General features: G+C 37.5%; 1 protein-coding gene across 6 annotated transcripts in view; it reads left to right on the top strand.

Annotated features, from left to right (window-relative positions):
* AKAP6 (A-kinase anchoring protein 6) overlaps positions 1-16,446 on the top strand; it is a 273,748-nt gene that overhangs the window by 11,209 nt on the left and 246,093 nt on the right. Inside the window, exon 1 of one of the 6 annotated variants that reach the window (XM_035328139.1) lies at positions 13,252-13,259. The exons of the other annotated variants lie outside the window; for them this stretch is intronic. The gene's annotated coding sequence lies outside the window, so the exon portion shown is untranslated. Of the gene's footprint in view, positions 1-13,251; positions 13,260-16,446 lie in introns of those variants that run through there. 6 annotated transcript variants of the gene reach the window in all.

Below are 16,446 nucleotides of genomic sequence, written 5' to 3'. Positions count from 1 at the left end.
GTCTGAATAAAGAATTTCTTTGTAACCAAAACTTACTCTTTTTCAGTTTAAAACCATTACTCCTTGCCCTATATGCTCCCTGACAAAGAGTCCCTCCCTGGCTTTTTTGTAGACCCCTTTAGGCACTGGAAGGCTGCTATAAGGCCTCCCTACAGCCTTCTTTTCTCCAGTCTGAACAAACTCAACTTCCTCAACCACTCCTCATAGGAGAGGTGCTCCGGCCATCTGGTCATCTTTGAGGCCCTTCTCTGGACTTGTTTTAGTATGCCAATGAAACTCGCCTCACGTGTTTAGTTCTTGGTGCAGTTCTAACTCTGCTCCTGTTGACTTCTCGTGTTTCACTTAAAATGGAAAGATAAGCCTATGGGTCTTATCCAAGGCTTATTGGAGTCATTAATGAGCGTCAGGCCCAGAATCTTCTCATGTTGTGGGGATGGTTATCTTTTTGTTTTGTTTTATTTTCCCTTAGGAAAGTGTTATGTGGTAAAGTGAATGAACGGAAGCAGAATCCTTGGAAGGGGAAAAACAGTTTGAAATGCATGTGCCTCATGTGAGGTTCAAAGGTTTGAAAAAAGGCTTGGTGGCTGTCAATTTCTGGGAATAAACTTGCTCCTCTGTTTTCTGCCAAAAAAAAAAAAAAAACAAAAAAAAATACAAATGTTGTTAGTATCATCTGTGAAGCTGAGGTTGCTGCTGTAATGTTCTGGAGTGCTAGAGTATTTCTTATGTGCTAGAAAGCTGGTTAAGAACTGAGCACCAGTAATATTACACAGCTGGGTTTTAAATTCATTTTTTCAAGAAGTCAACATGAATTCTTTGCCAAAATTTTTACCAAACTTGGAATATTTTATCCTGGCTGAATTCTTGAAATATTTTGAAAGTAAGTTTTCAGGAATGTGCCAAGAGCTTTAGAGATGGATAGCTTTATTTTCTAGAAGGCCAAGTAAGATTTCTGTGGTTTGAAAGTGAGATTCAAAAACTCATTGATTTTTTTTTTTTTTTTCGTAGAAGGGCTAGTCCACTTGATATTGTTTTGTTTTTATTTGAAGTGTAAAAGCTTTCTAATATCAAATGCCAGAATGTTTCTTGTACAGAAAACCAATTTTTGCATCAGTTGCTAGTGAGTTATTTGAGTTAAAGCTTGATTACAAACTTAAAATGTGAATTTACAGGAATTATTTATGATAGCCTCTGAGAACGAAGTCTTATTTAATGACAAAGTGGGAAAACAGTGACAAAATAAGTGGGTGGTAAAAGCACTAGTCCTAAGTTGCACAGCTCCATCTGCTAAGGTAGTTCAACACAACTTTAGACATGCCTAGTAGATGTTGGCTATTTTTGTAGACCCCAAGAGCAAATAAGCTGAACACAGTATTTGTGATCTGTTTTGGTACTGGTTTTATATTGCTATGGTTATTGGTGGTGTTATTCTGAACTCTGGAAAGAGAGACTTGGCAGATGAAGTCATACAAATGCATACAGAAGTCCCAAGTATCTCCTCCCTCCTGCTCCCGAACACACACTGTGCGTGTCTGAGTGCAGGCCTGCAAAGGAACGACCCACACTGTCAGGTGTGTGAGAGGATATTCACAGTCTGTGATGTGAGCTCCTATGTGATCTTTAACAACAGCCCTGTTAGGTAGCTGCTCTATCAGTTATTGACGGGTCAGATATTTATTGCTATTACTTTTTTTTTTTTTTTTAAAGAGAATTGTCTCCAAAAATTTATTGCAAACATTAATACCCTGGCAGCAAAGGAACTTGTGCTCTTTCAGAGATGCAGGGAATTTCAGCTTTGAGTCCATCTGATTTGTCATGTGTTTTCAATAGTCTGAGAAAATTGCATTGTGTATACAAAGAAATGGGACCCAGAGGAAAGTGTGACCTTTCCTATGAGTACAGAAGCCAGTTGTTTGAAGAAAGGATTTGACCTCTTTCTGAGCTGTGACAGTGGATGGTAGCTTCCAAGTCCCTCTGTTAATGCAGGAGCCAGGGGATGAAGTGTCTCCTCTGACACGAGTTCTTTCCTGGCACTGCCTTGAAGAGAAGTCTGGCATGTAATCTTGCTTGTTCTAGTGGTTACTGAAAAGATTTCAGTGATTCTTCCTGAACACAGGAGTAGGTGCCTTCTGGGTGCTTGGACAGGCAGGTCAGGGGGCTTGAGGCAAACCCTGTTCTGGGGCACACGGGCACCCTGCTGCCCAACACAACACAGGGAGGTGGCTGGGGGCAGCCCAGCTGGTGAGGGTTATAAAGGGAAGGGAGAAGGAAGAAAGAGTTTGGGAAGAGATAGCTCAAGTAAAAGAGAGGGGAATTGGGTTGCTGCTGGCTGAAGGGGCTTGCTGTGGGGTGTAAGAGGCCGAGGGAGAATGAGTTAAGAGCTGATACAACCAGGCCACAAGTTAACTGCTGCTCAAAGACTCCACAGGCTCCGACTTCCATTCGGCTCCTGTCAAAATAACATGAACATTGCAAATTCCTCTGTGGCCATCTAATGGGTATGATGCACTATTTCCAGTCATATTGGGAATAAACCTAAGAAGTTTAAAGTACAATATGCAACAAAATATATCTGATGGCATTATCCAGTATGGTTACAGCATGCAGAAAATGAATCAGCAGTGACTTAAGAACATAATAATAAATTTTACTTCAGCTAAGTAAGCTCATTTTTTAAATCCTTGGAGACTCTGCAGGATGTTTTAATGGGTCTTTTGTGATGTGGATATTTCCTCAGTTTAAAAACTGGACTAAGTAGGTTCATTTTGCATAACTTAGAAAGGAGCCTTCATACGGTAATGATTTTAAGTCACTGCTAAGCTATACCAGATGTGGATGGATGGTTTAAGAGTGAAATGCTGCATATCCTATTACAAAGCTTTTTAGGCCTATATACATAAGCTTGCAATTAATACTAAGTCTTTAATACATAGTTATATATCAAAAAACAAAAACAAAAAACAACTGTGCTTCCACCACAGTTCCCATTGATTTGGGGGATCCTTTGAAGCCAGTCATTGAGAAAATAAATTGTTGGAGTCGCCTGTAATTAGGAGTAAGTTAATCAGCATATCACTGCCACCCAGAAAGATATCACAATCTCCCTTTGTGCTATACAGGTTAATAGAGAACCATACTGAAACCATAAACGAAACCTATTTTCTGGGTGGAAAGAAGGAAATGGTGTGATCTAGAAAGCTAAATAAGGAATGTTCTCACTGAAATACCCTCGGTATGACACTATTAACTCTTTCAGATCTCTGGAAGTCAACTTTCCATTGTCTGAAATAAAAAAAATAATGAAAAGTAATTTAGCAACATTTAATCTTGTCAATATTTGATAAAATTTAAAGTTAGATGTGATGTGTTTAAAAATGATAAGGCTCACAAGCTTGAGTAATGCTGCAAATTAGGATATGTTTGGTACCTTGTCCTCTGTTCTTCACTTCTTTGTTTAGACGTGTTTTGCAGTCAAAAATACTACACGAACTCTTAGACAATGATGGATCCTCCACTGAATGTTATGGGGGTGCTCAGTCAATTAACTAATGAATATTTAATGGTGGAGAAAATACATGCAATAAATTTTGCCTATATGTCAGTGCTTTGCTATAGATGAATAAACCAAAATGTAAGTAGATAAATATGAAAACAGATGAAACAAACTCCATGCATTTACAGAACCTTTATCAGGTTATTACAGAACCTGATTAATTGTTATCAGTGATTCTGTACATATCATGAAACACTAGATTTGTACTATATTTATTCCAGCATCAGTCTACAGAGCAAGATCTTTTGTAAAGATCTGTGCTGTGATTTTTAAAATTAACAGAAAAAATGTTGTTTTCTGGCTTTGCAAGAACCAAAATACTAAATGTAAAGAATAGACCATTTGGGTCTGTAAAACCACAAATTGTTTTTATTTTTATTTTTTTTATTTTTTCTGAAAATAACAGCAACTTCCTTCTGGCATGGAGCTCAATTTAATCAATACTGACTTTGCATCCTTTATTAGGAACTTGTTTGCCTGGACTATTAGATCAGTGTACTGAGTGATGATCTAATGAATAAACCCAAATATAGTAATATGCTTAATAGACCCAAACATAATTGAAGTAGCTTTTTAAACAGCCGTTGAAGATATAAATTAAAATTCTGTCATAAGACATTTTGTGTGTGTGAAACTGAGATTAAAATTTTGTATGTTTTTTACATCTGGAGTGTACAGGTTAGGCATACATCTTTCAGCAAATTTTGTATGCGAATAGGCAAGTGCTTTTCTCTTCTCTGGGGAATAATCCATTTTCTTCAATAGCTTGAAACCTACTCTGGTTTATAAGATATTAGAGAGGACGTGTATTGACCCAGTACCATAAGTCACTAGTAAAACTGTCCAAAGACCTATCCATATAAGACCTAGGATTTCTTTCAATGCATTTGTGTGCCAGGATTTAAAGATCCTTATTCCTTCAGAGGTAAAAATAACTGCTTGGAACAAGACTGAAAAATGTTTCCCATTAATTAAATTTTCTTATGACAAAGTTTATTGCAACCTGTTCATTAACAGGTATGTATCACAACTAAATTGTTTCAGTGCATTTTATATAATTTCATTTTTTTCCTTTCAGAAATATGGAAGTGATTCATGATACTTTCTTTTTTATTATTATTATATCGATGGAAGATTATATTTCCGCTGAATTTCCTGTCTTGAATTCATTCTGAAGATTTTTTTAAAAAACAATATTTACTTTCATATATATATGAAATCACCAGGAATATCTGTGCTATAAAACATCACTGGTCAAAGTGATAAGAAAATGGGCAAAAAAATGTTGAATCTTTTATTTTGCTATAAAGATTTTCCTTTTTTCAAAATTTCCCCATCTTTCAGAAACAGATTCTGAAAGATATTTTGTAGGGCTCACAAAAACTTAATCTACTTTATTCAGAGAAATGTAGGTACAGAACTAATACCACATTTTGGCATTTTTGATCAGTCTTGTTCCCTAGTACACTGACTTAGAGTTAAAAGTTCATTTGTAAATGTTAAAGAGCAAGGGAGAATGATTTTCTGTGTGTTATTTTCTGACTTCTGAGAAGTTTCTGATCAGCGATGAAGAGACTAAAAAATTCTTACAATTCAGGGGTCAGTAGATGAGATATTAAGTGACATGAAGTCTGCAAATTCAGTGTATACAAAAAGATACTGGTCTTTTCAAGCTATTTGGTATCAAAATAATCAGCCTTCTCAAAAGGGGAAAAAAATTATATGGATGATACGTGGATTAGCCTAAATACTTGTTTGGGCCTCAAAACAATTGGAGATGTGAATTTCTGGGAAGTCTTATCCTACTTTGCACTCTGTTTACGTTTTTCTGCATTTGGAAATTCTGAAGTACTATGGGAGCTCATTCATGTGGCATTTCTGACCTGTCTCACTTGAAAAGTTCAATACTAGAAAACACTGTTTCACTTCTTGTGTCTGCTGCTATCTATTGGTTCTGTGAGATTTGCTACCACTATAAATTTGTTAAGTCAATGAAACCCTTTATCTTGGGAATTACTGTGGTGGCTACTGAGTGTAAGAAGGAATGTTTCCAATGTTATGTTCTCTTGAGGTTTAGGTGAGACAATGGCATTCACCAAACTTCAATTCTGCTAAAATGTAAGTAGCAGGCATAATTTCTGGAGGATTGGAATTTAACTTGCAGCTGCCTGCTTTATTACTTTTCACCACCATTACCTTTTTCATTCAGAGTACCCTTGGTTTAATTCTGTGAAGAAAGAAGTAATGGCTGCTGCTCAGTGAATGAGTTGGAACTGGCACAAAATGCTTTACAGTCTGGAATTAGAACCACTGATAATTGAGCTAGCAATCTAAATCTATACAAGGCATTTAGCTCTTGATGACTTCCATTACTGTCAATAGAATTAATGCAGGTTTCAGTGCGTTTTTTATGGAGGTCTTAAAGAGCGAATTCCTTTAAGAATGTTGGAGAACTGGATCAGTAGGGAGGGTCCTTTAATAGCTTGCTCCTAAACTATACGAACCTTCAGCTTCTTGCAAAGCTGACATTCTGAAAGCTCCAAGCAGGGCAATATTCAAGCTGTGGCTGGTTAGAGCTTGGATAACGTGGCTTGGGCTAAAATATTTGTATGTTTTGGCATATTTTTAAGAGATGCACATCTGTGAGTATCAGGATATAAATAAGTAAAGTTAGAATAATGCTCCATGGTTCCTAAAACCTGGAATACACATGTAAGAGCCCCAGGACAAGTCTGGCACTGGCATTTTTATAATGAAATGCAATATAGAAACCCTGAAATAACATGAAATGGACTTAATAAGTTTGCACTATATAATACGGTGAGCTCAGGCTGCTAAAGCAGCAATGCTGTGTTAGTGGAGTACTCTACTTAAGGCAATAAATTTATCTATCAGTGGGACTTATTACTAGGGGAATATGGCTACTTTTGGAGTAATCAAACTCACAAGCTTGAGGATGTGCAGCATGGGTGATTGGAGTGTCCACCTCATAGATAACCAGATGTGGTGCCTGCAAGAAACTAAAGTAATGACAAAAAAGAATCTTGAAAGCAATGACTAATTGCTTTAAGTGAAAACTCACTGTAGAAGAATTTATGCTTTGTGTTCTATTGGAAAAGAGGAATTTTAAGTTGCGGAGGACAAGGTGTCATAGCACAAGCTGATAGAAAACTTACATGAAACCCCCATGAATGCACCTATGCATATATATGTATACTCATGTAAAATAGAAAGTTCTGGTGTACTAAAGTTTTTTTCCTTATTTAAAAATCTTTGCTCAATGAATCAGTTCATTCTGCTTTGAGAACATCTCTTTCCCTCTTCTCATAGAGGGGTGACAATGCTTCACTTCACCACCTGTAGTTTGGTCACTGGCAGATGGAAAATGGGTCAAACTCTCTCAGAAGCCATTTGTTTGCTCCCGTTGGGGAGCTGAAGGAAAAAGGACTGATTTTAATCCTTATTACTGCCAGAGCAGCAGTGTGGAAGACCACCCATTTCTTTTAGGACCTTGAGAGGTGGTTTTGCTACATCCTCCTGCAGCACCAGCTCAGCTGCAGCCCAGCCCTGGCTGCTGTGCTGCTCCAGGAGCTGGTTTGACTTGTTGGCTGTTCTCTTTGTAGCTCCTGCAGCAGCTTGCCTCTAGCCATTTTCCTTTTTTCAAAGCGTTCTTGTTCCTGTTGCTGACATGCTTGGTCCTGTAGGCACATCTTGTTTGGGCTGGAGCAGGGGTTTGTGAAAAGCAATGTAACTGAGCTTTCTTATTCTGTCTGGAAGCAGAGAAGTTCTGCCCTCTGATTTTACTGTGCTCCAGCAAAGGGGAAATGTTGGATCTTTATTTACCTGAGATGTAGGCTTGGAGTCTCTGCTTAGAAACTGCTGGAACCAGTTTGACCACAGAACAGCATAAGAGATGATAAATGGAAATCAGGAACGGCTATGCTGGCAGCAGGGCAGGGGCCCTGCAGTAGCCAGAAACCATCCTGCTGGTAACCGAAGCAGCAGTCACACCACTGTGTGACCAAAATGTCACTTCCTTTGAGTTCCAGGCTGGAAAAGGATAGAGGCTTTTCAAGAGTCTCCTTTGGAGTGTGCCGTATTGTCTGATGACTTATACAGAGATTAATCCATCAGAAGTTTTGTGAGTTTAACAGAAAGCACTAGTAACTAGAGATGAGTGGTTCTGTCACATCCTTTCAACATGCGGTGGTTTTGTAGGCTTGTGGTACTGAGATCTGAAAAAATCCTGATTTGAATAGTGGCATGGGTGCCAGTGGCCTTAATACTTAGGGTCTTTCTGAAACTTCCTCAGTGCTGGTGTTGATTTTAGAAAGCACGTGTACTGAATGTACAACCATGCATACCTGTATTTCTACCTTCTGTTTTGCTTGCACTACTTGTTGCATGTGGTTCTGCCTAACAGCAGCAGTTTCTGCACCTAACTTTTTTTCCCAGCTTCAATTCTCTTGAATATCTGGAAGTCAGGAGTAGAAAGCTGTAACTCTCTAGGCTCTAATTTCAACAACCAAATCAGATTTAAAAAAAAAAAAAAGCACAATTTGCTTTCCATTATAATTTAACTACGAACGTACCTACCTGTTTCTTAACTTGCTGCAGTAATTAACGCCTTCTAATTTTTCTCCCTGTTACTGTATTCCTCAAATACTCTCAGCTATGGGTCTGTCAGCATGGTGGGTATGGGCACCAGGTCCAGGTATTGTTGTACATTTGTTCTTGGAGTGTGGTGAAGTACGAACTTCAGTAAGAAAGCCTTGTGTTAAACAGAAGGCATGTTTGGATAACAGCTATATAAAAGCCAAAGTTAACTCTCACTGAAAACTGTTTCTAAGAGGGAATAAGTGTTCTTCATCTCAAGCTTTATTTACTTAATTCTTCCTATTTCCCTCTACTGTAGCTGTGTTTGTATTAGCATTTACAGAAACATTGGTGTAGACCAGCCACTAGCACTTTAAATAGCGCATAGATATCACTGATTATACTAGTGCAGCAAAAGTGGTGAAAATGCTGACAGCATATGCATATTTCTGGTCATGTTCAATAGCTACATGTGCAATGATGGTGACTCCAGAATGCTTTTTCTATGCCTAAGCTATGCTGGAAACCTATTATGTCTAGATTGCAGGCTGGATACCACCCAGAGCACTGGTCTCTGACTGATCAAAAGAGTCAAGTGCTGAGAAACCGCTGAAGATGGTGGTGTGTGTAGGCTTGGGTTTGCAGCTAAAGCTATGATGCAGAACAGAGAACCAGGTATATACAAATATTCTGATGAGATCTGAAGACAAAATAATCACCACTGCTAAGACTAGGAAATGAGATCTGGGTAGTTCTCCACTCTACCAGGAGAAGTACCGGCAGCATTGTAATCCCAGGAGCGTGGTGCGTGTTCGTCACTGCAATTTTAGCTAGGAATGGGGTATGATTGGGAACAAGGTCCAGGTACGAACAAAGTTCAGTGTGATTCTCTTGCACCTTTAAAGACAAGCTTGAACCAGTTCTGCAAGTGGAGCAGATCAGTGTGCCTCCATTAACTTAATTGTTTCTGAGAATCAACCTCAAAGGGGCTTATGCTTTTTTTTTTTTTTGAGCCTACTCCTTTTCTTCCACTCTGAAGCTTCTCACTCTCCTGTATGTTTAGCTTGTAGTTTTGCAAAAAATTAATAGAAAGCCTAGATGTTTAATTTTTCATCCAGCAGCTATCTGGTGATTGTGCGGAGTAGGAATAGCCAGGTCGCAGCAACATACTTAAGATGTTGAAAATATTGCAGATATGTAAGTTGTGCCCAATCAAGCAAAAATACTATCAATCTATAAGAAAATTTAAGATTTTGACCTGTATTAGACCTGTTTACTTGTGCCTGGATGGTCACATGAAGATATAAAAGCATTTATATATATATATATATATATATATATATAAATGCAGGCAGACTTTTCTGGTTATCTGTGTGAAGTGCTATATAAAACCTTGATGAAAGTTCATCATTTTGACATGAAGTTTTCCAGATGGATAAATGCCTCAGACTAAACTTTCTCTGGATTTTTTTTTTTTTTTTTTTTTTTTCTGGGGGGTGAGGGGGGATGGCAACAGCCTTTTTGAAAAAATGAAATCCTTGTGAAAGAAAATACAGATTTTTCTAGTGCTAATAATAATAAAAAGATAATTTCTTTTAAATGTTTTAGCATATTTAAAAATACTTGAAAACAATACTTCAGCATGAAAAATAACATTATATTGCAGGAGGCTTATCATTATGCCGTGGATGCTTTTTTGCTTCCATAGTTGCTCAGGCAATATGGTCATGTTGAAATTTAAGAGTTAGCAACGCGTGGAAAACTAAATCCTTGAAATTTCAACTGTTAATTTTTGCACTCAGCACTAAAATGAGAGCAGGAATGTAGTTTTGTATGTTTTGATGATCCCTTTGCTGTTGTGTAAATAACAAAGAGGAAAAGGCAGCTCAAAAAGCACAAGGTTTGTTCTATCACAAAATAGCATTCTAGCCTCAGACTGCATGCTTCTTGACAGAACGTTCAATTCCTTTAGAATTTATTTTTATGCAAGTATTTAAGCTCAAAATTACTTGTCTATTTTTGTTGAAGTAAAAACCCTTTTATCATTACAGATCGTATAACTTCCCCCAAACCACCTTCCATAAAAAATACAGCTGAAATAGTTCCTGTGGTTTATTTCATTCTCTACCTCCAACCAATTTCCAAAATTCATATCCATTAAACATTAGACAAGCATGATATGTGCAGATATACTATAACTCTTCTTTAGACTTAACACCAATTTTGGTGTTGCAAAAAGGCTGATTATATAATCTCCTTACCCTCCTCAGAAGTCAGACCTTCCAAAAGCTTTTTTGCTCTCAAAAATAGGTGATTAAGTAGAAAATGAATGAGAATAGCAATTGTCATAAATAGTACTTAGTGGAATTAAACTAATAATGTTTTTTCTGTCTGTGATTTTAGATTTGATGAGAAAAGGAAGGAAACTTTATGCTGAAGATTTGATGGAAATATTAGGTTGTTATTGTAATAGCTGAATTTCATGCCCTACTGCCATAAACATTTTGTGCTATTCCATAAACTTGTTTGGTTAGTGTTCATAAGTAAGGAAATGCAATCAGGTTAGAGCTGTTTGTCAGCTGGGCTGTTATCCTTTCAGCACGTGCCCCTACAGACCGTTCTATTTGTGGAGTAGGCTGAGTTGCTTTATTTCACAAATAGCAGGCGAAGAGCATGTGTATGTATGGGCAAGTTTGTGACACATCACCTTCATTTTTTTTTGTAAGAAAGAAGTCTTTCTTTTTTTTTGGTGGAGTTTTCCTATAAAAATCTGAATGCATTTTTCTTCTGCCTGCCTTTTTCTGCCTTTCATCTTCTGTTGAAATATTAGATATTGAAACAAAGAAACTTGATATGCTCCAGTGAAATTTGGTTAAACACACTTAAACACACTTAGAGAAGTGGTCCCGCTTTTAAGAATTATGATGTGCCTAAGGGAACCCACGGTGAGGATCTGCTAGCGTCTTTGTAATGCTGAAGTTGACAGAGATTTTTTTTTGCCTACCACCTGATATTTATCTAATTGGCACTACAATGTAGTGTTCTGGTTCTAGTACCCTTACAGAAGTCTTTTACACTGCCATCCCTCCCCCAGTCAATTCATTAGTTAATCTTGATTGTTTGGTAACTGCTCATAAAATGAACTATCCTTATCACCTTGAATTCAAGTTGTATGTATGCAGGTTTCTTGTCTTAAATTTAATTTTGATGCAGATCATTTATATGCAAGCAGCTTATAGTTATAAAGATAAGGTGCAGGTAGATCAGAGAATGACCTAGTTGTGTATAAAGCCAAATGTTGCCAGTTTTTGAGGATTTTTTTTTTTTTTTGGTTCATTGGTGTTTTGCCTATGTGCTCTGGTGGCTCACAATTTTGTGCCTGAAGGAGTACATTTCAAAGAAAGCAAGCTAAAGCTGTCAAGAGGTTCAGTTCTGTTTGTGTGAGCAAAATTTACCAGCTATGTGAAGTCTGGTATGCTTTCTCCTTAAAGCTTTACTGCAAACATAGACCAGTGTGATGCTTGTTTTGTGTATATTGGAAAGAACTTATGAAAAGTTTTGTCAAAACTATGTTAGTCAGCCTTCTGTTTAAAAAGACAAATCTGTTTGTTTAGATATTTGTACTTGGAAAAAAAAAACTGGCTTCTCTTAACCTGTTTTATATATGCAAACACCAAGTTAATGCTAGCAAACTGTTTGAATATATGATTCTCTTCTCTTCCTATCTTTGCAATATGCCCCATTGCTCCTACCACTTGCATAATATATCTCTTACTCAGAAGCAAGATCCGTGGCACTTCTGGCATGCTGTGGCCTCGTGCTCAGCTGGTGTTTCCATTTAATTTTGAAAAAGCATCCATATTTCAGAGAGCATTCAGGAACAAGAGGAACACAAACTCCTACCTGGCTGCCACAGCTGGCTAACAAGACTGAGGACCAACACCATGTGTTATTACTTCGGAGACTTGCAGGTTTGCTCTCACCATCCCAACGTCCAGCTGTTTCCTCCCTGCTCACTGCAGACCTTTGCGGGTTGGCAGCCTGTCTCTGAGGTACAGTGGGACATGTCAGAGCAGTTAAAGCTGCACTCCTGTGCAGTTGCGGTCTACTTTCCTTCTGAAATTCCATCTCTCCCAAACAGTGACTTCTGTGGTTCTTTGTCTGCAGCTGAAGGCAGCTGACAGCTGGGTTCTTAGCCTTATCAGAAGGGAGCTTTCTGAGCAATGACTGGCCATGCTTCCAAGTTGCCTGCTAGCACAATTTCCTGTACAGATTTTTCCCCAACAAATGACTGTTGCCTTTGCTTCCACTGTGCTCTGGCCCATGCAGGGTATCTTGCATATACTGTCAAAGGACAGCTCTTTGCATCATGGTTTTCTTACCTGCTTCACTTTACTGAACCTGAAAATGCATGATGGTCCACAGAAGTAGTGAGCTAGGCAGTTGCAGTTTCTTCTTTTTAGAGTTAAAGCAGCTACATTATTTTGCCTAGAGCATCCTAAAAACTTCACTGCCAGAGAAATAGGCCTAAGCTTTTAAAATTACATATTTTTTCCCCTTGTTTCTGTTTGTGACCATTATGATTCTATTCAGAAAGAAAGAGTTCTTCCTTCCATTGAAGAGCATCTGCACCACACACTAGTCACTTCTGTTTAGCCTTTTGGCTATTGCATTTTTACTGGTGTTTTTAAAAGGTTTTTTTTAAAAAAAGCATACATCAAAATAATAAACAAAAAACACCACCACAAAACACACACAGAAAAAAGAAAATACTAGCAGACTGCCTACACTGGTAGATACTCCTCTTGTAAACAAAAAGGCAGTGATTTTAAAACTAAAAATTCCCATCAGATATGTATAGTTATGATACTTATACAGGATAAATGGATAGTTGAATAAGAAACCCTAATTAAGTGAAAGGAGCAGAGATGATAAAGCAGATGCTTTTTACAGGTGGCGAGAACAGACTAAAGAAGGCAGTGCTTCAGCTCAGAGGTATGCTAATGTTTGTGGAGAGGCATGCACAGTTCTGGTAGATATGAGCATGGCTGAGGGTAGCAGTAGGAGGGTTTTCAGAAACCAAAATGTATGTACTTTTTTGAACAGGACAGTAGTAAAACATACAAAAATTTACAGCATTATTTTCTTTGTGTCGTACTGAAGTGTCTTTGCTTAGATATTTTTTTTAACTTTTATTAGTTGTAATGCTACAGTGTGCTTCTGGGTATGGAAAGAGTTGTGGAGAATGATAGAGGCAGGATGATGGGAAATGTTAAGTTGCTGGACCACCTGATAATATGCAGGGAGAGAAGTAGATGAGTATTAAAAATTTGAATAGCTGTTTAATTTCTAACGTTTATCTTGATCTACTCTTTTCCTAGAGCAGCAAAGCAGGAGAATGGGAGAGAATAAGAGCAGAAGAGGACAGGACAGTATTGCTCAAGGTTGCTAAGTAACTTCAAAAGCCTTCCTGCCGTCTAGAATTGATAATCTCAAATTCCAGGGGCACAGAGTTTTAAAAAATATTTGATGGAGTCCAGCACATTGATCAAGGAGCTGCTTAAACAAAACATCTTCCAAAATAAAAACAGCATGACAAAAAAAAGCTGTAATTTAAACATGACCTCAAACTCCTTTCTTCAGCTCAGTTAGATTTCTCTATTCTGAGTCATGACTTTGCATTGAACAATTATTTTTTCTGTCATGGAATAAGAGGTGATCACTTCTTGACACCATGTGCAGATAATCACACTGGATGGCTTGTTGGAATCAATTTCCCAGGGAGATATTCCAAGCATGAAGCTGCAAGAAGTGAGCTAAAAGATTTCATGATGCTATCTCCATTGTGTTTTTTCTTTAATATAAATTGAACAAATTGAACCTTGGGAATGAAATACAAGTCTTCAGTCTCCTGTGGGTTGTTTAAACTTCTAGGTTAAAGAGTTGTTCCTGTGCTTCATATAACTCAGTGTGTATTCGGTTATTACAGCCAGATGAAACAGCTTGAGAGAAGGAGCTCAGATTGCAAGCCAGTCACCAGAGGATAAGTTATCTAGTGGGAGATCTGCCTTCATGTTCCTTCCCCAGTATGGACATTTAAATCTCAGTTCCCAAGAAAGCAACTTCTATCACCTTTTGTAAGTTCAAGCTTTGATTTAAATAGTCCTCACTTAGCCTCTGAAATTTTTGACCACATACATCTCCTGGTGCAGGTGCTCTATGGAGGACCCTGGAGGATCTCTGCATCCTGTTGGGGTCTGAGATGACTGCTCAGCAGGTGAGCACTGTACACAGTTAGGTGGCTGTATATGTGCTCAGGAACTGGAATGTACCTATCTCAGAGACTTTACCAGATGCTAAGGATTCCAGACTCCTCTAGAGTTGGGTTAGTTTGATGCAAATTAGCAGCTAGGTGTTGGAATTTGGCACCGGAATAAACAGACATCTCTTGGGAATATTACTGAAGTTAATATATGCCAAGTACGTTCCTGTGCATCTCATAAACTTCCAAGGGAGTTGGAATACTTTTAAATCATGTTAATGGTTGTGTGATTTTTTTTTTTTGGTATAGTTTCATGATATCAGGCAATCAAAAGCTACTCATCAAAATGCTATTACAGCCAGAAGCAGGTATGATAGTCTCATTTTGTTGGCTTATTGACCAATCCTTTTTTTGTCTGTGTGGGTAATAACTAACCTCTTCTCATCTCTGACTGAGGGCACAGTATGACAGCTTGGAATTGACTTGTTTAAACTCTATTTCTTTATGCTCCTGCGTGTTGTATCCAGTAGTGTCCATCATCAACATTAAAAAAGTCGGGTGTTGATCAGAAGTGTTTTGTTGTAGAGCACAGGTGGCCTGATAATAAACAAACTGTAGAAACAACAGTAGACTAAAATACGAAATAGAAAAAATTATTATTATATAAACATTTAGATCTGATTTTGCTGCAACAGGAGTTTCTGAAAGAACTACTTAAACACTGGTTTGCATCAAAGGACACAAACCTTAGTCTGATCAAAAAAAAAAAAACACACACACACCAAACAAAAAACAGCAAACAGAACTACACAAAACAAGACAAAAAACCTGTCTGTCCACTCCCCTTTTTGTAACAAACTTCACCTCCTTGAGGTTATGTGATAAGCCACAAGAGCTAGCTGTGATTGATGGAGTTGGTAGTTGATAGAACCCAGCTGTGTATGTGAGTTACATTAGAAAACAAGAGTTCAGTTAAAACATGTAATAAATAAAAGTAACTGAGAAATGTATTCATTTTCAGCTTTTTTTTTTTTGCATATGTACTAGTGAAATTTTGAATGAAAGCTAAATTCTTTCTCATTACTGCCCTTGCTTGTTTTTACTCAGATCGTAGTATGTAGGCAAACTGAATTATTTTCTCTAATTCACTTTATCTTGTGGTATCACAAAAAGCACTCTTATTAATTTTCTTCTTAATAGCCAGGAATTATTTGTTTGCAAATGGGATGAAAATTAGAGCTGGGATGTCTGCTTATGCCTCACATCTGTTGTAGCTAGTCATTTATATAGCGACACTTGCTCAAAGACTTTTAATTCCTGGTTATAGAAAATCTAATTTGATGAGCCATGGTCCTATGTATAAAAATAACTTAGCATATAAATTTCACCCACACTTTTTTTAATCTAATAGACTTTGCAAATAAAAAGCTGAGTGCAGGTCAGCAGTCAGGACCAAATGGACCAATTTTGAACATGTCCAAGTTCAGTCTTTGGACATTTGGTTGTCTCTGGAAGATGAGGAACAGGGATATTCTCAAACATACTATTGAAATAACTGTTGTTGTTTCAGATACTCTCTAGTCCTACCTTCCATATACAGTATCTTCCTTCCATCTGTAAGTAAGCAAACAAGAATGTGAATTTCAAAATTAGCATAGTTTTTTGGCCCTTATCAGTATGGTAACTTTATACATGCATGTTCTTTAGAATGTGAACAAATGGGAATTGTTGGTAATACCTTCTGCAAAAGGGGGGAAAATGTGTTAACATAGGGCTTTAATTAAAAAAGTTTCAAACAAACAAAAAACCACCACAAAAAAACAGAGCTCCTAAAGTTTTCCAATACTGCATAGTATTAGAATGTTCCTTGGAACAAGTACATCATAAGGTGAAAAAATACATTTGAGAAGTGACTTGCCCCAAACTTGTATCTTGGTTTATACACCTGAAATGTATCCATACTGAAAATGTAATATGCTTTTTTACAAATTATGTTTGTCATCACATACAGTTACACAGGAAAAGGAAAAACCAT

The sequence above is a fragment of the Oxyura jamaicensis genome, chromosome 5 (genome assembly GCF_011077185.1).
Source record: "Oxyura jamaicensis isolate SHBP4307 breed ruddy duck chromosome 5, BPBGC_Ojam_1.0, whole genome shotgun sequence".
Classification (NCBI taxonomy): domain Eukaryota; kingdom Metazoa; phylum Chordata; class Aves; order Anseriformes; family Anatidae; genus Oxyura; species Oxyura jamaicensis.
The sequence above is the reverse complement of the archived record's forward strand: the minus strand, read 5'-3'. Positions and strand labels throughout refer to the sequence as shown.